The sequence below is a fragment of the Sceloporus occidentalis genome, unplaced genomic scaffold (assembly GCF_023333645.1).
Source record: "Sceloporus occidentalis isolate IW3139 unplaced genomic scaffold, rSceOcc1.0.p SCAF_170, whole genome shotgun sequence".
NCBI classification, from domain to species: Eukaryota; Metazoa; Chordata; class Lepidosauria; order Squamata; family Phrynosomatidae; genus Sceloporus; species Sceloporus occidentalis.
In genome coordinates this window covers 1,085,001-1,109,070 of record NW_028317150.1, presented here as the reverse complement: position 1 = coordinate 1,109,070, position 24,070 = coordinate 1,085,001, and the positions used below count along the sequence as shown (strand labels likewise).

Sequence of the window (24,070 nt, the reverse complement as noted above, 5' to 3'; positions counted from 1 at the left end):
CTTGCCAAGGGTCGCCCGGTGGTCGCCCCTTCGAGGGGGGGTACTGTAACGTACCTGACTGCTGGTTCCTCCGGGTCCGCGGATCTTCAGCCGCCGCGGAGAAGAGGGAGACCGCCGGCTTCATCACAGCGGCATCAGCCGCCACGGAAGAGGGGGAGACCCCCCACCTTGCCGCAGCAGCCTCAGCCGCCACGGAAGAGGGGGAGACCCCCCACCTTACCGCAACCGCCACAGCCGCAGCGGAGAAGGGGGAGACCCCCCGCCCTACCACAGCAGCTTCAACCGCCGCGGAGGAGAGGAAGACCCCCCTCCTCCGCAGGACAGCTTCTGCCGCCGCGAGGACGGGGAAGACCCCGCAACTCCACACGGCAGCCGCCGCCTTCTGGAGACTGGTCCGGTCCTGCCGAGCGTACACGCTCTTCTGCACGCCACCTAGTGGCGCCAGCCGGTACTACCGGTCCTTTTAGAAATTTGAGATCTCGCCAACCCCAAGATGGCCGCGGACCGGAAGTGACGTAACGGCATTTTGAATTCATGGCGGGAAAATGCTAATTGAAGTCTGCACTTCCTCTTTCTATTTAAGAGCCTCTGAAACCTTCCAGCCTTGCCTTCTGATGGTTGTACCTATCTTGTATAGTGTCATCTCAGTACGCGTTCCTGTTACCGATTCCTGGCATCTGACTCCGGCTTACCTCACGACTATCCTGACTTCTGGCTTCCTGACCTCGGCTTACCCTGCAACGATCCTGACTTCTGGCTTCCTGACCCTGGCTTGCTCATTGGCTATTCTATACGGGACTCTGGTGTTCTGTCTATTGGACTTGCACACGCTGTTCTACCTGATTACAGGTTCTACCTTACGCTGTGCGTGACACTGATGTAGCATTTTAGTGCATATTTGAGTATCCCTCACATTGATTCCTGACTTTAGAAATTGTCTGGAGACCAGAGAAAAGGCTAGTTTTAAAAATCCCTTCAGGATATATAGAGTATGCTTAAGTAAACTAAGGATACACCTTTACAGATTTCAAATTAAAAAGCATTTTTTCAAAAATTGGATTATTTTTATCTCTACCTTGATTATTGAAAATCTGATCTTGGCTTGTTTTGACCACGTTACTTACCTGACTCCGGTGTCTCTAACCTTGCTGTGCGTGACAGTATCAGAGGGCTAATCAAAATCTCGAGCAATACCTACAGCTCTTCATTAATAACCACCAGTATAATTAGGTTGATCTTTTGCCATTCTGGAATTTGCTTGAAACAACGCTCTTCAAGAGTCTACTGGAACGTTGCCTTTCTTGTGCCTCTATGGTCTCCGCCCACAGTCTTTCCCTGGGACAGAACCTACCTTGAAAGTTCTGGCATTAGATAAGAGACTTGAGTTGTTGTACTCCACCTGGGCTTCGGCTCATTCTACACTCGAACAAGCTGCTCATTGTCAGGAACGGCAGGCCATTGGGAGACAATCTCCTAACCCGACTTACCAACCTGGGGATAAAGTTTGGCTGTCAACCAACTACCTGAAGCTCAGGATACCTTCTATTGGCACCGCGGTTCATTGGTCCATTTCCAGTTGTCCGCTGGTTTAACCTGTAAGGCCATTCTGCGGGCACATGCATTACTGATTCCGGTAAAGTCTAAATTAAGTTAAAATAATTTGTAAGGTCTTTTCTGATTTTGTCAAAAGAAAGCAAAATGTGTCTCTGATTAATCACACTTCAATATTTGGAAGTCTGTTTGGCGTTTGGGTTTGGCGAATGCCAGGAGAACACTATCTACTGAACTGCATAGTGCCTGCTGAAAAGTTTGTTGAAGGAGGGATAATGGTGTGGGGTTTGGGCTAAGCCCCTTAATTCCAGTCAAGGACTTTGAAATGGGATGTCCAACAAGCTCACATAGGAGTGATGGTCAGCTGTCCTCAAACATTTGGTCATATAGTGTATCGAAGTTACAATGTAAAGTAGTGAGTGTACAGCCTGTATAACAGTGTACAGTTGCTGTCCCCTCAAAAAACTCCACAAAGCCATTAATGTCTAAACATTAGAGTTTCAGGGTCTTGGCAATCTTCTTATAGCCTAGGCCATCTTTATGTAGAGCAACAATTCTTTTTTTCAGATCCTCAGAGAGTTCTTTACCATGAGGTGCCATGTTGAACTTCCAGTGACCAGTATGAGAGCAATAGCACTAAATTTAACACACCTGCTCCTCATTCACACCTGAGACCTTGTAACACTAAAGAGTCACATGAAACCGGGGAGGGGAAATGGCTAACTGGGCCCAATTTGTACATTTCCACTTAGGGGTATAGTCACTTTTGTTGCCAAGGTTTAGACATTATTGGCTGTGTGTTATTTTGAGGGGATAGAGTGTCATTTCTTCAGTGTTGTTAAAATATTTTCAAAAATGTGAGGGGTCATAGTATGATCATAGCATTGTACAAACAATATACAATGTTTCCCCATGTATAAGACGCACCTTAATTTTGGGGCCTGAAATCTGAAAAAAAATGTTTACATAAAGTTATTGTACTGGCTCCCTGGGTATGATATGAGTGTGATTGATGTTAGCTGCTAGCAATTGTTAGCTATCATGCTCAGGCAGCCAGTACATGCACATCACTTTCAGCCTCCCTGTGCCCCCTACACACGCATCCATGCTATCGCACATACACACATATTCATTAATTTACTCCCCCACTCTTACCTGAACTGCAGATCTTCTGATGCTGCTCTCAGACTTCCGTGGGGGCCGCTGTTTCCCTCTGCGTTGCTCAAACAGGAACAGGAACGCACCGGAGTCATGTGATGTGAAGTACATTCACGTGACTCCACTGGGTTCCTGTGTCGCCTAGACGGAACAAGTGACGCTGCTGAGCAACACAGAGGTAAGCAGCAGGTCCCCTCCAGATTATACCACCACTGTATAAGACGCACCCCAAAATCGTTAGACCCCAAATTTTTCTAAAAAAGCGTCTTATACATGGGGAAATACGGTAACATAAATGACAGTAAATATGACAAACAATAATTCAACATATGACACGGTTTAAAAATAGCAAAAACAGTGAATAATTTATTAACAATTGCTTCTACACATAACAAATTGGGGTACGCAAATTGTGAAATTAACTGAAAAAAGTGTTAACTGCATCATAAATACTTGGTTCTGCAATACACTTGTGGGCTTTTACACATTTCATGCATTTCTGGCATTAATTATATTTTTTAAACATGAGATGCCAATGTGTATGCCGATAGTAATTTTGTACAGAAGTAGTAGTATCATCAAAGGGCTGTGAAGATTGGCTGTGGGCTCAAGACCTATTTCTTTCATGAGCCTAGCAAAAACATAGTGGCAACTTTATATTTCACAGCTACTTTTTCATTGTTACAGCAAAACATATATACTGTATGCCAAAAAGTAGAAAATCTTGCTAGGATTCCAGGCAGTTACATCTTCCCTGGGGATAATATTAACAGTAAGGAAATAATAATACTATTATTATCTACTGGCATGATTACTCTTTGTTTTCTAATCTCAAGGATATCAACTGTGCCATTATAAAGTTGTTTTTCAATAAAACATAATGGTTTTCTTTTATCTTCTGTTGAGCCTCAAATTCATGATAAGGCTGCATTTCCAAATCATTAGGTAGACTAATTGAAGAGAATGATTTTCAGATATTTACAACAATATCAAATATAGTCATCATCATATAAATGTAAAATCTTGAAGAAAAAAAAACATTTAACCAGAAGTATCCATTCTAGTTAAACATAACAATTTAAGCATCATATACTTTAACTGCTTTATCCACTCATCCCATTTTAAACTATGCAAATCTGAAAATGTTACTGTTCAAGCCCTACCAATTTTACACCCATGCTAAACCTTTAAAGCTGCTTTGTACAAAGTACCCCGTAGTTACACTACCCCCCCTTAAAAGGGAGCTGTGCCGGCGACCAGGAGCGGGTTTGGTAGGATGACGGTGATGAAAAGCACGAATCAGACGGGGCGCATGGACATCAGCAGCATCAATCCAGGATCGTTCTTCTGGTCCGTATCCCAACCAGTGGACGAGATATTGTAATCTGCGTCTGCATATTCTCAAGTCGATGATGGCCTCAAGCTCATACTCATCAGAACCTTGGATCAAAACGGGTTTCGGTGGAGCCAGCTGACGAGAGAATCGGTTATGAATCACTGGTTTCAACAGTGATATGTGAAAAACATTATGTATATGCATATTGGGTGGAAGCTCCAGGGAGTAAGAGACGTCATTAATCTTTGCCAGAACTTTGAAAGGACCAATGTACTTGGGACCTAGGGTCTTTGTGTTCTGTCTGAGGTGCAAATCCAGTGTGGAAAGCCAGACAGAGTCCCCAGGAGATAATGGCGGTCCTACTGAACGACGTTTGTCTGCAGACCTTTTTTGAAGTATCTTAGCTTTAGTGATAGCCTCTGAAACTTCCTTCCAGTGTTGCTGCAGAGACTTATGATGGGAGTCCGCAGCGGGAACATCAGTAGGTAGACTGTTGGGTGGCCATAAGTTAGGTTCAAATCCCATAGCTGCGCAGAAAGGAGAGGTCTTGAGAACTTCATGATATGAGCAATTGTAGGACAGTTCAGCCAGATGGAGTAAAGATGCCCAATTGGACTGATCTTTAGTGACATACATACGAAGGTATTGTTTTAACATTTGATTAGTCCGTTCGGCTTGCCCATTGGTTTCAGGATGATAGGCAGAGGACAATTGTAGACGAATGCCCAGATGAGCACACACAGCCTTCCAAAATCTGGATATAAATTGCGACCCTCTATCAGAGGTGATGCTTTCAGGAATTCCATGAAGCCGAAAAATCTCTTTAAATATTATTGTTGCTAGTTCTGCAGCAGTGGGCAACTTGGCAAGCGTGATAAAATGGGCTTGTTTAGAAAACCGATCAACAACTACTAGGATCGTGGTTCTTCCTTCGGAAGACGGTAAGTCTGTAACAAAGTCCATCGCTAGATGTGTCCAAGGCCGAGTGGGGGTAGGCAACGGTTGGAGAAGGCCAGCAGGCCTCTTTCTGGGGACCTTGAATCTTGCACAAACGTCGCAGGAATAGACAAAGTCAGCAATGTCTGTGAGCATAGTGGGCCACCAAAAACATGGTTGTAGGAGGAAACGCACGTTACGAATTCCGCGATGTCCAGCGATGGGGGAATTGTGGGCCCAGGACAGAACTTTATTGCGATGCTGAGGTGGTACGTACAGACAACCAGGAGGGACTGTCAGATCTTTGGGTCGGTAGCGCTGAAAACGGGCGATGCTTTGGAGAACGGTAGTTGAAATGTTGGCAACAATACAATTGGACGGAATGAGGGTCTCGTCTTTCACAACGGTATGAGGACCCTCAAATTGTCTAGATAATGCGTCAGCCTTAATGTTCTTTGACCCCAGGCGGTAGGTAATTAAAAAGTTGAAGTGTGTAAAAAATAAGGCCCAACGTGCTTGGGGAGGGTTGAGTCTTTTGGCCTTTTCTAGATACAGTAAGTTTTTATGATCAGTAATTATAGTGATTAGACTCTCAGTCCCTTCCAGGAGGTGTCTCCATTCCTCTAAAGCCATCTTGATGGCCAGCAATTCCCTATTACCCACGTCATAATTAGTCTCCGCAGCTGAGAATTTTTTAGAAAAAAATTAACAAGGATGGATTCTGTTTGTCTTACAGTCTCATTGAGACGGGATAGCTCCGGCGCCTGTCTCAGATGCATCCACTTCGAGAATGAAGGGCAAGGAAGGGTCCGGTCTGTGAAGAACTGGAGCAGATAAGAAGACCCTCTTAAGTTTTTCACAGGCCGATACAGCCTCAGAAGGCCAATTGCCAGGAGTGGCTCTCTTACGGGTTAGAGCGGAGATGGGAGACACAATGCGAGAGAAATTGCGAATAAAACGGCGATAATAGCAAAACCTAAGAATTGTTGTATTCCTTTGAGGTCTGTGGGCCTTTTCCACTCCTTAATGGCTGTGACTTTCTCTGGATCCATCTCCAATCCGGTGTCGGATATTATATATCCTAGAAACTTCAAAACTACGTTCAAACTCACATTTCTCAGCTTTGGCGTACAGGAAATTTTCTCTTAAACCTTGTAGTACTTGACGAACATGGCTCCTATGGTCTTCAAGGTTGGCTGAAAAAATCAGGATGTCGTCTAAATAAAGCATGACATGAGACAGGAGCATATCACGAAAGATGTCGTTGACGAAATTTTGGAATACTGCGGGGGCATTACAAAGTCCAAATGGCATCACTAAGTACTCGTAATGTCCAAATCGGGTGTTAAAAGCGGTTTTCCATTCATCTCCCTCCCTGATCCTGATTAAATTGTACGCACCACGAAGATCTAATTTTGTAAAGATCTTGGCGTCCTTAAGGAGATCATAAAATTCTGTGATGAGGGGTAATGGGTATTTGTTCTTTACGGTTACTTTATTCAGCCCCCTGTAGTCTATGCAGGGTCTGAGAGATCCATCTTTCTTCTTAACAAAGAAGAACCCCGCACCCGCCGGGGAGGAGGAAGGGCGAATAAACCCCTTTTCCAGACAGTCTTTTATATAAATCGACAAGGCCTGATTCTCAGGTCCAGAAAGTGGGTATGTCCGACCTGAAGGGGGAGATGTCCCTGGAAGGAGTTCGATGACACAATCATGAGTGCGATGAGGGGGCAAGGTATCGGCCCTCTGTTTCGAGAATACATCCAGATAGTCCCAATACTGTGTAGGAACAATCCCTTGAGGGTCGACTGAGGGACTTTCTAGAATAGAGTTCACCTTTAAGGGACGTAAACAGCAAGTTCGAAAACAGCAAGAACCCCAAGCCGTAATTTGTCCCTCGCTCCAGTTGATTGTAGGATTATGTCTCCTCAGCCATGGCAATCCCAAGATAACCGGAAGGTGCGGACTGGAGAGAACATCAAAGCAAATTTGTTCACAATGAAGGAGACCCACAATCAGACGAAGACTTGGTGTTTCATGAGTTATAAGGCCAGGACCGAGAGGTGTCCCATCCACTGCTGCCACGGTACTGCTCTGGGATTTAGAAACCAGCGGAATACCCTGGAGTTGAGCCCAGGTCTGGTCAATGAAGTTCCCTGCGGCACCGGAGTCAATGAAAGCTTGTGTGGCCACTTGGTGACCTTTCCACTGTAGCGTGATGGGTACGAGAAATCGGGTATCAGAAGGAGCAGTTGAGGCTTTTACATTGCTCAGTGGAATGCCTCGGTCGTCCCCTAAGCTTGAGTGTTTCCCGACTTCTTGGGACAATTAACAGCCATATGACCCTTCTGTCCACAATACAAACAGAGTCCCAAGACACATCTCCGTTGTTTCTCAGCATCAGATAGCCGGAGCAGAGGACCAATCTCCATGGGTTCAGGAGCCGGGGTAGAAGATTCTACCATGGTGGGTGCAGGATGAGGTCGTGGAGTCGGGCAATAGGGGCGATATTTTCTTTCGCTCTCCCTCTCTAGACGTCTCTCCTGGCCCCGTGTGTCTAATTTGAGACACAAGGCGATAAAGTCCTCCAAATTCTCGGGCAGATCTCGATAGGTAAGGGCGTCTTTGATTGAGTCGTTTAATCCCCTGCAGAATGCTGCTTTCAAGGCTTGGGTGTTCCAATCAGTCTCATAGGCAAGAGTACGAAACTCTATAGCATACTGGGCCACAGACCTTTTGCCCTGATGCAGTTCCATAATGTTTGCCTCGGCGGATTCAACCCTTCCAGGAGCATCAAATACAGCACGAAAAGCCGCGAGAAAGGCATCCGCGTCATCCAATAGTGGAGACTGATGTTCCATAAGGGGAGAAGCCCAAGCAAGGGCCTCACCTCGGAGTAAGTTAATAATGAATGCCACACGTTGGCATGAGAGGAAAAAGTCTCTGGTTGGGTTCTGAAATGAAGTTGGCATTGATTCAAAAACCCCCGACATTCACAAGGATCCCCAGCATACTTCTCAGGAACAGGTATCTTAGGAGGTTTTCCGCCCCGAAGTCTGTCAGACTCTGAAGGAATCGAAGCTGCAGGGAGTCCCGCTGAGGCTGCAGAGGAGGGCAAAGGACCGGAGGGGGTAAAGATCGGAGTAACTCCGTAATAGTGTCCATCTTTTGTTCCAGCGACTGAAGGTGGGAAGCATGCGAAGCCAGCACCTGATCTTGGTGGTCTTGACAAGAGGACACATGAACCAAGTCTGCGGGGTCCATGGTATGGCCTGTGATAATCTGTCACGGCTAGAGGACCAGCAGTGCAGGAACCTGGTATCATCCACCGGTACGGGAGCAGAGCAGTATATTGGTTGCAACAGGTAGGTTTAAATAGACCTACTAATTGTATTTCCCGCCCTGCATGAAACGGAGGCTTGGAACGCATAGGTGTAGTGTCTATAAGAGGCCACACGGTGGTGCGCATGTGTACAGAGCCAGAGTTCATGCAGTCTGCGTTCAGGAAACCTGCCAGCGGCTACAGGCGACGAGGGGCTTCAGTAGAACGGCAGTTCGGGGGAACGGAAGGTAAGTACCCCGTAGTTACAATGGGAGGGGGGAGGAGTCAGAGGGGTGTATGGGAGCCACCCTCCCATACACCACTCTGGCTCCTCCCCCTCCCATACACCACTCTGCCTCTCTATTCCCGGCTCCCTGGTGTCTTGTGAACTTCAGTTGCTGACAGGAGGCAGAGTGGAGTATGGGAGGGGGAGGAGGTCGAGTGGAGTATGGGAGGGGGGGCAGAGTGGAGTATGGGAGGGGGAGGAGCCAGAGTGGAGTATGGGAGGGGGTAGGAGGCAGAGTGGAGTATGGGAGGGGGGAGGAGGCAGAGTGGAGTATGGGAGGGGGCAGGAGGCAGAGTGGAGTATGGGAGGGGGGAGGAGGCAGAGTGGAGTATGGGAGGGGGGAGGAGGCAGAGTGGAGTATGGGAGGGGGGGAGGCAGAGTGGAGTATGGGAGGGGGAGGCCGAGTGGAGTATGCCAGGGGGGGCAGAGTGGAGTATGGGAGGGGGAGGAGCCAGAGTGGAGTATGGGAGGGGGTAGGAGGCAGAGTGGAGTATGGGAGGGGGCAGGAGGCAGAGTGGAGTATGGGAGGGGGAGGAGGTAGAGTGGTGTATGGGAGGGGGAGGGAGGTAGAGTGGTGTATGGGAGGGGGGAGGAGGTAGAGTGGTGTATGGGAGGGGGAGGAGGCAGAGTGGAGTATGGGAGGGGGAGGAAGCAGAGTGGAGTATGGGAGGGGGAAGAGGCAGAGTGGTGTATGGGAGGGGGGAAGAGACAGAGTGGTGTATGGGTGAGTTATAGTGGTGTATGGGGGTGTAATTTCAAGGAGGAGAATGGCATATCTGGGGGAGTCAGAGTGGTGTATAGGGGGAGGTAGAGTAGTGTATGGGGGTATAATGAATTTCAGAGTGGCATATCTGGGGGAGGCAGAGTTGTGAATCAGGGAGTATAATACATTTCAGGGTGGTGCAGGGCATTTATGGGGGCGGAGTGGCATATCGGGATGCACAGTGGCATATAGGGAGGTATAAGGCATAAATGGGGGCGAGTGGCATATTGGAAGTTATAAGGGAGTATAAGGCATATCGATATTAGGCATATCAGGGGACATAAGGGGGCATATCTGGGGGTAAAAGGTAAATTAGGGGGCTCAGTTGCATATCACTGGCATATAAGGAGTATAAGGCATATCGGGGGCACAGTGGCATATCAGGGGGCACAGTGGCGTATCAGGGGGCACAGTGGAATCTCTGGCATATAGGAGGTATAAGGTATATATGGGGGCAGAGTGGCAAGCTGGGGGTCAGATGTGCATAACTGGGGGCAGTTTGGTAAATAAAAGAAAATATAAACAAGGCTTTTTTCTTATAGTTTTTATTAAATATGAATTAATATTTACTAATAACTTTGTAATAAAACCTAGTTTGGGAAACACTGTGTTTGGGTTCTTGTAGCTTTTATTATTATGTCAGTAAAATAAGAAGGTGAATAGAGAGAGAGAGGCCATTGCGATAAAGAGATGAAAGTGTAAATTGTACGTTTTTTATTACATTATTTTAATTGAAAAAATAATCGGCCAACTAATCGATTATTAAAATAATCGTTAGTTGCAGCCCTAGTGTGGAGCATGAGCATGTATGCATAAGAGTGTGCCTAAATATGTAAAAGGCAGCAACTCTAACAATATACACTTACACATACACTACTGTTCAAAAGTTTTGGGTAACTTAAAATTGTCCTAGTTTTGAAAGAAATGCAAATTTTGTCCATTAACATAACATCAAATGGATCAGAAATATGGTATAATGTTGTAAATTACTATTGCAGCTTGAAAGGGCTGATTTTAATGGAATAGCTTCATAGTGTGAATGTCGGCAAGAAATCTGACGACACCAGTTCAATGAGTTGAGTAAGCAAGAGCTTCTTTATTCAAGTGCGCACAGGGGAGAGTCCAGTTCGCAGACTTCTCTCCCCCTCCTTAATTTTCTAACAATATATAGGCAAAGAAGCGCAAACAGTTTATTAGCATATTGTCTAGCCATCTGTTGGTATATTTACTTTGATTTGCTGACACACACGGTTTAAAGAGGTGAAGAAAAAATAGCCCCCCCCCAGACATGTGCAATCTTTACTTACAGAAGGTCAAGAAAGGGACAACTTGTCCTTTGTCGTGGCGGACTCTGATTCTTTCGCAACAAGGCACTTAGAGCAAAGAAAACATACGAAAACATACCATATGTACACATTCTTCCGAGACACAAACAAGACATAAGTAAACTAAGAAATGAGGTAGACAGGTGATTGTAGTGTTATCTTATCTGCTATCAGCAGAATAAGCAATGAGGTAAAGATCATTGTGCTGACATCCAGAATCAGCAAAATTCTTCAACTTCCACAATAGGTGTACAGCGGCCCTTTATCAGCAACCAAATCAGCAATTTGGAACAGTAATAACTGTATTTGTGTACATACACACGTACACTCTAACACCATACACTTACACATAGATACAAACACACTCTCTCTGATCATACGTGCAGCTTACACACTTTAGGACAGTTACATGTTTGTTTTTTTCTGCTTTATGCGTTTTAAAGAACTTTGTTTTCACGCTATACTATTGGGCTGCTGAAAGTTAGGGGAGGTCGGGGTTAATTTAGGAGCAGTTATGGTTAATTTAGGGGCAGTTATGGTTAATGGGGTCTTTAGGGTTAATTTAGGGGCAGTTATGGTTGATTGGGTCTTTAGGGTTAATTTAGGGGCAGTTATGGTTGATGGGGTGTTTAGGGTTAATTTAGGGGCAGTTTTGCTTGATGGGGTCTTTAGGGTTATATATTGTAAACCCCCATTGGAATTACCCACCAGCCGCCACTGTGTGCAGGTGTTTTAGCATGGCCCTCATCAATATACAGTTAGCCAGACATAGATGATAAGCACACTTTTTGAAGGACCAAAGGCAGGGGGAAAGATGGATAGGATGGGGGAGGACATTGCATAAAAAAATGTTCTTCACTTGACAATTTGGGGGAGTTTCTAGAGAGACTTACAATACAAACAAACCCCTGTAGGTCAAAGCAGGCATATTGCATGATTGCTTAAATTAGGAATAATGGTATATACTCGGTTTCGGTTTTCTTGGCATGTCTGACATTATTGCCTCATCCTTAGCCCTGTTTCATATCTATTTATTCTGTTAGCTGTTACTGTTGTAAATACTTTTGCCACTTTCCTTTGTGAGTTTCAGCACATATGTTAGACACAAACAATGCAAACCCAAATCCCAGTATATTGGATTTACTCCTATTAACCCCTTCAATCCCGGAGAAATTTTGCCATTTTTGCGCTATGTCGGTTCAGCGATGATTCTCTTTTACTGTGAATAGTGTACCCATATAAACTATATATTGTTTTTTCAAGGAGAGATAGAGCTTTCTTTTGATACCATAGTTGGATGATTAGCTGAAAATTTAGAATTAGAAATTTAGTAAAAAGTAGCAAGAATTAGAAAAAACAATCTGTGTTTTTTTCATTTTCCCTCTGAATCCTCACAAAATTAGGTAAAAAGACAGAAAATTCCATCCAGATTTATCCATTTAGGTGTCCTGTAGATGTCGATGTGCCCAAAGTGCCCGTTCCCGGCCGCATAAGTTGATCGCGGCCGGCCGGCAGTTTTGCTCTAAGTCCCCGTTTATGGCAGGTCAAGTTGCTTGAGAAACCCTGGAAGTCAATGAGGTCGGATTTGCCGGCCGCATCCGACCCTCGCTCCATCGAAGTCGGCATGCCTTGCCGGATTTTCCCGGTGGTGACGTGGAACTCCGTCCCGGTTCGCCAGGGACGTCAGGCACCCTCCGCCGGATATATAGGGAAGCTGCTGCTTGTTCCAGAGAGCCGGCTCCCAACGACCTTGCGAAGCCCAGCCCGGGTGCCGGCCAGGTCCCGTCCCCGGCCGGTAGACCTCCGAAGGTCCCGCCCGGGGCTCCACGGAACTCGGGACGCCCGGCCCGGGTGCCGCACCGGCGGTCCAACCCGCCCAAGTCCCGGGCCGTCTCCCGGGAACACCACCTTGGGGCAGACCCCCGAGGGTCCCGCCAGGGGCTCCCCGGACCTCGGGGTGCCCAGCCCGGGTGCCGCACCGGCGTTCCAACCCGCCCAAGTCCCGGGCCGGGTCCCGGGAACACCACCATGGGGCAGACCCCCGAGGGTCCCGCCAGGGGCTCCCCGGACCTCGGGGTGCCCAGCCCGGGTGCCGCACCGGCGGTCCAACCCGCCCAAGTCCCGGGCCGGGTCCCGGGAACACCACCTTGGGGCAGACCCCCGAGGGTCCCGCCAGGGGCTCCCCGGACCTCGGGGTGCCCAGCCCGGGTGCCGCACCGGCGTTCCAACCTGCCCAAGTCCTGGGCCGGGTCCCGGGAACACCACCATGGGGCAGACCCCCGAGGGTCCTGCCAGGGGCTCCCCGGACCTCGGGGTGCCCAGCCCGGGTGCCGCACTGGCGGTCCAACCCGCCCAAGTCCCGGGCCGGGTCCCGGGAACACCACCATGGGGCAGACCCCCGAGGGTCCCGCCAGGGGCTCCCCGGACCTCGGGAGGACCAGCCCGGGTGCCGCACCGGCGGTCCAACCCGCCCAAGTCCCGGGCCGGGTCCCGGGAAGACCACCATGGGGCAGACCCCCGAGGGTCCCGCCAGGGGCTCCCCGGACCTCGGGAGGACCAGCCCGGGTGCCGCACCGGCGGTCCAACCCGCCCAAGTCCCGGGCCGGGTCCCGGGAAGACCACCATGGGGCAGACCTCCGAGGGTCCCGCCAGGGGCTCCCCGGACCTCGGGAGGCCCAGCCCGGGTGCCGCACCGGCGGTCCTACCCGCCCCGGTAGTTGCTCGCGGCCGGCCGGCGTTTTCGCTCTAAGTCCCCGTTTCCGGAAGGCCAAGTTGCTTGGAAAACCCTGGAAGTCGATGGGGTGGATGTATAGATATGTCTATAGAGCTGTGGGCATGGAGCCGTAGATGTAGCGATGTAGATGTATAGATATAGACGTGTATATAGATGTAGCTATATAGATACGGAAAGATAGATAGATAGATAGATAGACAGATATAGATGGATAGATATAGATAGATATAGATAGATATCTCTATATGTATATATATATATATATATATATATATATATATATATATATGTATATATATATATATATGTATGTATATATATATATGTATATATGTATATATATATATATATGTATATATATGTATATCTATGTATATATATATATATATATATATATATATACATAGATATATATATATACATATATGTGTATATATAAGCATATATATATGTATATATATGTATATGTATATATATCTATATCTATATCTATATCTATATAGCTGTAGATGTCGAGATATAGCTAGATGTGTATATATTGTATGCTGGGGGGTCCACTGCCTATGTACCCCCGCTGTTTTGTGCCCAAAGTCCCGGTTCCCGGCCGCGAAAGCTACTCGCGGCCGGCTCGCGCCGTCGCTCTAAGTCCCTGTTTGCGGCAGGCCAAGTTGCTTGGAAAACCCTGGAAGTCTATGAGGTCGGATTTGCCGGCCGCATCCGACCCTCGCTCCATCGAAGTCGGCATGCCTTGCCGGATTTTCCCGGTGGTGACGTGGAACCCCGTCCCGGTTCGCCAGGGACGTCAGGCACCCTCCGCCGGATATATAGGGAAGCTGCTGCTTGTTCCAGAGAGCCGGCTCCCAACGACCTCGCGAGGCCCAGCCCGGGTGCCGGCCAGGTCCCGGCCCCGGCCAGTAGACCTCGGAAGGTCCCGCCCGGGGCTCCACGGAACTCGGGACGCCCGGCCCGGGTGCCGCACCGGCGGTCCAACCCGCCCAAGTCCCGGGCCGTCTCCCGGGAACACCACCTTGGGGCAGACCCCCGAGGGTCCCGCCAGGTGCTCCCCGGACCTCGGGAGGACCAGCCCGGGTGCCGCACCGGCGGTCCAACCCGCCCAAGTCCCGGGCCGGGTCCCGGGAAGACCACCATGGGGCAGACCCCCGAGGGTCCCGCCAGGGGCTCCCCGGACCTCGGGGTGCCCAGCCCGGGTGAAGCACCGGCGGTCCAACCCGCCCCGGTAGTTGCTCGCGGCCGGCCGGCGTTTTCGCTCTAAGTCCCCCATTCTGGCAGGCCGAGTTGCTTGAAAAGCCCTGGAAGTCTATGAGGTCGGATTTGCCTGCCGCATCCGACCCTCGCTCCATCGAAGTCGGCATGCCTTTGCCGGGTTTTCCCGGTAGTGACGTGGAACCCCGTCCCGGTTCGCCAGGGACGTCAGGCACCCTCCGCCGGATATATAGGGAAGCTGCTGCGAGTTCCAGAGAGCCGGCTCCCAACGACCTCGGGAAGCCCAGCCCGGGTGCCGGCCAGGTCCCGGCCCCGGCCCCGGGAACCCCACCGTCCGGTAGACCTCCGAGGGTCCCGCCCGGGGCTCCACGGACCTCGGGACGCCCGGCCCGGGTGCCGCACCGGCGGTCCAACCCGGCCAAGTCCCGGGCCGGGTCCCGTGAAGCCCACCTTGGGGCAGACCCCCGAAGGTCCCGACAGGGGCTCCCCGGACCTCGGGGTGCCCAGCCCGGGTGCCGCACCGGCGGTCCTACCCGCCCAAGTCCCGGGCCGGGTCCCGGGAAGCCCACCTTGGGGCAGACCTCCGAGGGTCCCGCCAGGGGCTCCCCGGACCTCGGGAGGCCCAGCCCGGGTGCCGCACCGGCGGTCCTACCCGCCCAAGTCCCGGGCCGGGTCCCGGGAAGCCCACCTTGGGGCAGACCTCCGAGGGTCCCGCCAGGGGCTCCACGGACCTCGGGAGGCACAGCCCGGGTGCCGCACAGGCGGTCCTACCCGCCCAAGTCCCGGGCCGGGTCCCGTGAAGCCCACCTTGGGGCAGACCCCCGAGGGTCCCGCCAGGGGCTCCCCGGACCTCGGGGCGCCCAGCCCGTGTGCCGCACTGTCGGTCCTACCCGTTCCCGGCCGCCCAAGTTGCTCGCGGCCGGCCGGCGTTTTCGCTCTAAGTCCCCATTTCTGGCAGGCCAAGTTGCTTGAAAAGCCCTGGAAGTCTATGAGAACGGATTTGCCGGCCGCATCTGACCCTCGCTCCATCGAAGTCGGCCTGCCTGGCCGGGTTTTCCCGGTGGTGTCGCGGAACTCCTTCCCGGTTCGCCAGGGTCCTCAGGCACCCTCCGCCGGATATATAGGTGAGCGGTCGGCGTCGACCGCCACGACCAGGACAACGACCGATCTGGTGCCCCGCGCCGGGCCGGGGAAGGCAACCCTCGCTCAGGCGGTCCCCGGCGGGCCCCCTGGTGCAGGCGAGCGGCCCGCCTCCCCGCGCACCTCCCGGCGCGGACCCCCGGGCCCACCGCGGCCCGGCCCGCGGCCCCGAGGTCTCTCCCCCGGGCCGGGGGAGAGCCGCCCCGGGCGCCGGACCCCCCTCGCAGGCGACTGAGTTTGCTCGGCCCCGGACTCCCAGCGGCCCGAAGCCGCGGCCGGTTGGGGCTACCCGCGGGCGCTCCACGTCCCACCCCGGGTTCCCCCCGCCGCGGAGCACGCACCTTCCTTTCTCCCGGCCCCGAACGAAGGGAGGGGGAGCGCGCGCTCTCCTTCCGTCCCCGCGGCCCCCTCGCCGCGTCCCCCCTTACGCAGACCCGATCCGAGGGCTGCGCCCCCGGCGCCCGCCGCCTCCCGCCGCCTCCCGCCCCGGCCCCCGCGTGACGACGGGAGCTACCTGGTTGATCCTGCCAGTAGCATATGCTTGTCTCAAAGATTAAGCCATGCACGTGTAAGTACACACGGCCGGTACAGTGAAACTGCGAATGGCTCATTAAATCAGTTATGGTTCCTTTGATCGCTCCATCTGTTACTTGGATAACTGTGGTAATTCTAGAGCTAATACATGCCGACGAGCGCTGACCCCCAGGGATGCGTGCATTTATCAGACCAAAACCAATCCGGCGGGCTCGCCCCCGCCGGCCGCTTTGGTGACTCTAGATAACCTCGGGCCGATCGCACGTCCCCGTGACGGCGACGATACATTCGGATGTCTGCCCTATCAACTTTCGATGGTACTTTCTGTGCCTACCATGGTGACCACGGGTAACGGGGAATCAGGGTTCGATTCCGGAGAGGGAGCCTGAGAAACGGCTACCACATCCAAGGAAGGCAGCAGGCGCGCAAATTACCCACTCCCGACTCGGGGAGGTAGTGACGAAAAATAACAATACAGGACTCTTTCGAGGCCCTGTAATTGGAATGAGTACACTTTAAATCCTTTAACGAGGATCTATTGGAGGGCAAGTCTGGTGCCAGCAGCCGCGGTAATTCCAGCTCCAATCAGGGCTGGGCGTCGGCTGCAACAGTGTGGAGTTGGGAGGCGAGAGGAGAGGAGGTGGTTTTGTGTTGCTGGTGGAACTTGGTTTCTTTTTGTTACTTTCGGTGCTGGACGTTTGCTACCCCGGGGAAGGTAACTGCCTCCCCGGGGTCCCATCATGGCCTCCACCCTCATTGAGGAGTGGAGGGGCCGCATTTCCATAATCACGGAGAAACTGGTCTACACGGAGGACGGCATCCTACTCCCATCCCGGGAGACTGCAGGAACCGTATGCAGGGCTGTGCGTCGGAACATGGAGGCGCTCGAGGCATACACCACGGCCTTGAGCGCCAAAATAGCCATGCTCAAGAAGGGAGTCGGTCTGCCCCACCATCTGAGGGTCGACCAGACTTCCCTCCTGTTGCTGGGGGCCCTCCATCTACGGGCCCTCGCCCTCAGGGACGCCGGGGCCAGGGCCTTGGAGACCGCCGAGGCGAGTGTGAATACGAACCCTGAAGATGAGGAGGCGGTGGAACAGGGCCCCTTCCTATGCCCAAAAGGCTAAGGTGGGGCTCCCAGTACCTGCGGAGTCAGACGGGGAACCCCTCAGGCAGGCCTTGGCTAACCTTCAACAAGAGTTGCGTTCCCTGGGGGAGGAGAAGGAGGAGGTTGCCGGACAGCTGAAAGAGCTCCGGCAGCAGAGCAACAGGGTGGGGAGTCGTCATCGCGGCCCCATACGGGAGCGGATCGTCTCCCTGAAGGAGAAAGAAGCGGAGTTGGCGAGACGCACAGCCCAGAACCGTGACCGTGTGCGGTTCCTGCAGGAGAAGCTGCGGGAGCAGGAGGTGGAGGAGTCGGGGGTACCACCGACCCCGGAGGACCCGGAACCGGTGGCGCCTACATCACCACCGCCACCGCCACCACCACAGTACGACGGGACCCAGGAGAAGTCCGCTATACGAAGGCCGCTGATTTTTTCAATGGAGGAATTGGACGAGGAGGAGGACATTAAGATCCAAGCTGCGCCACGGAGGCGGAAAAAGAAGACCACCAGGAGCAGGCCCGCTATCCAATCGTCCGGGGAGGAGAGCGTCGGGGATACCCCCCCCATCATGTCCGAGGAGGAGTTCCCATCCCTCCCGGCCCGGGTCCCCGACGCTGCTGCCGAGGATCCGAGAGCGGGCCCTTCCCGTCGGAGGGCCAGGGACACTATCCCCGCCGGTCTGCGTTTGGCCGGTGAGCCCCGGGGACCTTGTGTGAGTACCTTCCCCGATGTACCTGTCGGTATGTCCCCTGTTGTTGTGATGTCCCCTGTTGTTCCCCCACCCCCAGTGTGTTTTCCCTCCGTTGTACGTTCACGTTCCCCTGTCTGTGTCAGTCCGTCTCCCGTGGCCCCCGTCGGGGCGCGGGTTTTGTCACCCCCGCGGCCGGCTGCGGCACCGGCGACCGCTTCGGCGGCCGCCGGGGCGGCTGCTGCTGCCGCGGGATCCGTGCCGGCGCTCCCGGCGGCGTACCCGCCTCCTTGTCCCTCCAGAGGGATCGGCGGTTCTGTGGCCGCTCCCCCCGTTGTAGTTGGTCCCATCCACCCTGTGGTGGTGGACCTAGTTGTCCCGGCTGCTCCTGCGGCTTCGGTGTCCCCGGAGGTGCCGTCCTCCGTGTACGGGGCCGCCGCTAACCGGGCTGCCCTCCCCCTGTCCGGACTACTCCGGGCGGAGAAATCGCCCGGAGTGCAGCTGGACGAAGCTGCTGTTGTGAGCGGGGCCGCCGCTACCCGGGTGGCCCGCTCCCTGTATTTACTACCCCGGACAGATGATAATCTGTCCGGAGTTTTGCCGGGCGCCGCGGCCGAAACCGCGGCGTTTGTGATGGAGGCAGTGCCGGGTGCGGCTGCGGTCCCCGCCGGGGTCACTCCGGCAGCGGTGCCGGTGACCCCCGGGGCTCCCGCAGCCGTGATGCCGGTTGCTGGCTCCGCCCCCGCCGCGGCACAGGCCACGCCCCCCGGTAATTTTAAAGTCACGGTGCACAACACACACACTGTATGCCAGGGGACCGCGGGACCACCCGCGATGGCCCCTACGGTCAGGGTGGGGAAGGACCCTGGGGGGCAGAACCCCGGGAGGTCGGCGGTGGCCCGGGCTGCGGGGGTGGTCGCCCCTGCTTCGAAAGAGGTGGGGGTGGCGGCCGCTGCGGTCAGGGCTCCTGCTCCGGCCGGGGGGGGGACTCCCACCGGGGTGACGCCTTCCCCCGCCGTGACACAGGGGGTCGCTGCGGTGGCCGCGGTGCCCGCCGGTGGGTCCACGGGCGGACACGGTGGCGGGGCCACGGGGGGGTCCACACTGCCCATAGTGCCCACTCCAACGGTGGCCCCAGGTGCGACACCCGCAACCGCTAACGCCTGGGCGGCGGGTCCCCCGAAGGTTCAGGTGCCACCACCAGGCAGGCGGGCTACGGGACTCCCAGCGGGGCAACCCATGCGGAGAAGGAACGTGGTCCGCCTGCTGCACGTAGCGGAGGGATCCGTGCCCGATAGGAAGCGGGTGGTAGGGGCCCTGAAGGACCTGGGCTTTGCGGTCGCGGACTTTTTCGCCATCATCCACGTTAGCGGCACCCCTGAGTATGACATCAGTTTCATGTCCCCGAGGGGTCTGGAGAGGTTCTGGACCCTTTGGGAGGGGGTGCCAAAGTCCGGCGACAGCCTATGGGCCCGGTTCAATGTCCAGGCCATATCGCGCCAGGAGGTCCGCAAGGTGAACTTCCTGGTGCGGAATGAGTCCATACCCGTCGCGGACATACTGGTGTGGGCCCGCAGATACGGGGAGGTCTTGACCACCCCGGTCAAGACTCTCTGTGAGGACGGGATCTGGAACGGCGGCTGGACGGTCAACATCCGTCTGAAGGAGGTACGGGGTCTCCTACAGCACATGCCCAACTCCTTCTTCATCGGGACTGACCGGGTATCGTGCTTCTATCCCGGTCAGCCCCGGGTGTGCCACAAGTGTGGCTCGCCCCGGCATTTCAGCATAGGGTGTGATGTCACCAAGTGCACCCTATGCGGTGTTGTAGGACACTCCAAGCAGGAGTGCACTACCATCCGTTGCAACCTGTGCGGGGTGTTGGGTCATTCCTACAGAGCGTGTCCTGAAGCCCAGCACAACTTGGACAGTATCTGGGAAGGAGAGGGCGAATTCGCAGAGGAAGACCCGCGGCCAGTTGTGGGGGGCGCTCGGGACAAGGCTCTACCTGACGCCCCAGGTACCTCCTCCGGCACCGACCCCGTAAGTAACATCATTGACCCGTTGCCTGTCCGTCCAAAACAACGAATGTCTCACCCCATTTCTGTCTGTACTCCTTCCACAGGCATCACCACACGATCGGCGTCAGGACCCCGAGCCGCAACCACGCGGGATGAGTCGGGGTGGACGACTGTCGGTCCGAGGAAGGAGACCCCAACTCAGGAGGCAGCTCGGAGAGGTCCGGTAAGATCCTCCGCCTCTGCTAAGACCCCTTCCCGGGGGGATCCACCCTCCACACTAGAGGGGGAGAAAGTCCCTTCGGGACGGGGGAGCTCCGGGGCCCCGAAACCCAAATCCATCGTTGTCGCTGCCGCAAAATCATCAGCGGCGGCGGCCGTCGCTGAAACCGCTATCGGCAAGACGTGCGGGGACATACCAGTCCAGAACAGGTTTAGTGCCCTGATGGACTGGGGTACCCGCATGGAGGTCGAGGAGGCGGCAGAGGCGACGGCGGTAGTGGCGACAGTGGCGGGGGAGGGTGGAAGGGCCGCGGAAGCTCGAGGACACCTGGCAGAGGTGGAGGATAGCGAGTTGGTAGAGGTGCCGATTCCGGAGGAGGACGCCTTGCCCGCGGGGCTCTCCGCGAAAAGGTACCCCTCAGACTCGGACGGTGAGAACGTACGGAAAAAGGGAAAGTCTCCTCATTCTCATCACCCTTGATGGCGACTCTCCCCATACTATCCTTAGCCACTCATAACGTGGCTAGTATTAAGACGTGCAGGGCCCGATTTATAGCCTATGATAACTGGCACAGGGAGAACTACCATATAATCTTTGTCCAGGAAACCCGCCTGGACTCCCTGGGGGCCCTGCATGCAGCTAAACGCGACTGGAGATGGGGGCACTCCTTTTTTTCACTAGCCACGGAGGGCTACGGGGGAGTTGCCATCCTGTTCCAGGGTGTGGACATAACGTTCAATAGGGTGATTGAGATAACGAAGGGTAGGTGCGTAGTTCTTGATGTGTCGGTAGGCAGGCAGCCTCTCCGTCTGATTAATATCTATGCCCCCCAGACCAAGTGGGAGAGGAAGCGTCTGTTTAACGAGATAGAGCCTTTCCTCTACACGTCCCGGCATATTGTCTTTGCTGGTGATTTTAATACCGTTACTAGGACCAAAGACAGGAAAGGTGGCAAAGATAAACCGGGATACGACGCTTTGGCCCTTACTAGAATAGTCAGGCAGGCAGGCTTGGTAGATGTGCATATTAAGCACAACCCAGACCTCACAGGTTACACATATCAGCGAGGTAACTGCCAGAGTAGGATAGATAGGATTTATGTTAAGGAGTCTCTTCCGGTGACGGCACTTGTGCTTAAACCGGTGGAGTTCTCCGATCACCTTATTCTTACCTGTCTGTTAAATGTCTCGCAGGCTCCGCTAAGAGGTAAAGGGATTTGGCGACTTAATTCTGACATCTTGACAGAAGGCTGGGTTCAGCAGGCTTTCGAGAACTTCTTTCATGACCAGGTCACCGTTGCGGAATTCTGCACGACGAAGTCTGAGTGGTGGGAGATGGTGAAGGTAAGAACCCGTGCCTTATTTCGCTCTCTTTCTCAGAACATCCAGTCCTCAAAGTACAGGACTTATCTCGGGCTCCTGTGCAAGTTAGACTGTCTGGTGTCGCAACGAGGTGATCCCGGGGACATCTCTAGGGTCAAATCCATGATGAGGACGTTCCAGTATGACAGGTATGCCTCCTTGCTCAAGGAAAGGGATCATGGGGCTTACCACTCACCCGATCCTTTTCTTAGTTGCAAAAGGAAGGAGTCTGCTAAGATCATTACCTGTCTGCGGAACACCCTCGGTGTCCTGGAGGAAACTCCTTGGGGGATACAGAGGGTTGTCCGCGATTACTATGTGGAGCTCCTCGGACAGAGGAGACCCTGCCGACATCAGGCGGACGACTTTTTGATGGGTCTTTCCCTTCCTGAGATTGATCATGGAAAGCTGGATGAGTTGGTTAGCCCAATCACTGTCAAGGAGGTCACGGAGACAATATTAGAGCAGACGAGGAAAAAATCTCCGGGCCCTGACGGTCTTACGGCCGAATTCTATCATGCCTTCTGCGGTCTCCTGGCCCCTAGTCTTACCGAAGTTTTTAATGAAAGCCTGGAGAGGGGGATACTCCCTCCTTCGATGAGATCCTCGGCAGTGATTATGCTAACTAAGCCCAGAGTTGTCGACACGGCTGATGTGGGGAACTGGCGACCCATATCACTCTTGAATGTCGACAGGAAGGTTTTGGCGAAGATCATTTTTAAACGTTTGCAGGGGGTCGCAAGTGAGGTCTTGTCTGATTCTCAATACTGCACCGTGAAGGGCAGAACTGTCTTTGACGCCGTCTGCGAGGTCAGGGAAGCCATCGAGCGGTGTAGGGTAGAGGATGGGGATAAGTATCTCTTGGCACTTGATCAGTCGAAGGCGTTTGATCGGGTGGATCATTACTATCTGTGGGCAGTCTTGCGCAGGTATGGCTTGCCGGGAAAACTTATCAATTGGCTGATTTCTTTATATAGAGGGGCCGAAAGCTTCACTCTTGTTAATGGATGGAGAGGCAAACCGTTTAAAATCCGATCTGGGGTGAGGCAGGGCTGTCCCCTCAGCCCCCTCTTGTACGTCTTTGCTATAGATCCCTTCATCCGAAGGGTTGATGCAAGTCGTTTAAGAGGAGTGGCCCGAACCCCAGGAAGGCCCTTACGGATACTGGCTTACGCTGACGACATCTCTGTGATTGTGTCCGACACACAGGAGGCAGTCACAGTGGATGAAATGATGAAGAGCTATTCTGCTGCCACTTCCTCCCGGATTAACCGGGACAAGAGCGTAGTTTTCTGGTGCGGGAAGGAGGGGAAGCATTTCCCTCTCCCCGACGGTTTCCCAGTGGCCCGTGACCAAATTCAAATCTTGGGGGTTAAGTTCGGACCGGGAGATTACTCGTTGGTCAACTGGACCGAACGTTTAGCTGTGGCCTGCAGCAAGGTAGACGAGTGTTGCCGGTGGAAACTGACCTACAGAGAAAGGGTTCACCTGATTAAAACCTACGTATTGCCCCTGTTTACGTACGTCAGTCACACCTGTCTTTTGCCATGTAGCCTTCACTCGCGGGTGTTCGGTTTGTTCTTTCGCATGTTGTGGGGGAACAGGCTCAACCTCATTAAGCGGGAAGTGACGTACCTAGCCCGGCGACACGGTGGGTTGGCCATGGTTAACCCAGTTGTTGTCCTGACTACTAACTTTCTGAAAAGGAACTTCGGGCCTCTCGGAAGAGATGACCCCCAGACACCGGGCTGGGTGCACAGTTTCAGGAAATGGGGAGACCCCTTTTTACAGGACTGGTTTATGGGCGGGAGAGTGAAAAGCATGCGTGTTCGGCACGGCTCCTATCTCCCGACTTCGGTAGCCCAGGGAGTGAGGTTGTTACGCCGGTGGAATGTGACGGTTGAGGAGGTCAGGGATACACCCAAGCGAGTCCTTGACTCTAGGGTGCTGGCCACTCACTTTAGCGTTTCGCTGGCCTTGAAAGACTGCGCGCCACGGACTCTCGCTTCGGGATTACAAAATCTAAATTCCGAACGACTGCCCGAGAAATATCAGGACGTGGCGTTTCTCAGTTTTCACGGTAGACTATATGTAAGAGGGAATCTTAAGTACCGGAACATAGCGGATCGCGGTTGTCCCCGGGTGGAATGTTTCGGGAAAGTTGAGTCCATGGACCACTTTCTGCTTGAGTGCCCCTTTAATGTGGATGTTTACCGGGGGGTGTCAGTCGCCTTAGGTATCCCATTCCTCTCTCGCATGTCATACGCGGAGTGGGTCTACGGGACGACCAACAGCAGGGGGCAGAGGTTTAATTTGAGCACTGTTTTTCTAGTTAGCGCAGTTATTAGATATTTCACGTGGCACG

The 24,070-nt window shown here is 53.3% G+C and overlaps 1 pseudogene; it reads left to right on the top strand.

The window, feature by feature from the left end:
- Positions 1-16,289: 16,289 nt before the first annotated feature.
- Positions 16,290-16,902, top strand: LOC149279339 (18S ribosomal RNA; annotated as a pseudogene; the record flags this gene model as incomplete).
- Positions 16,903-24,070: the final 7,168 nt, after the last annotated feature.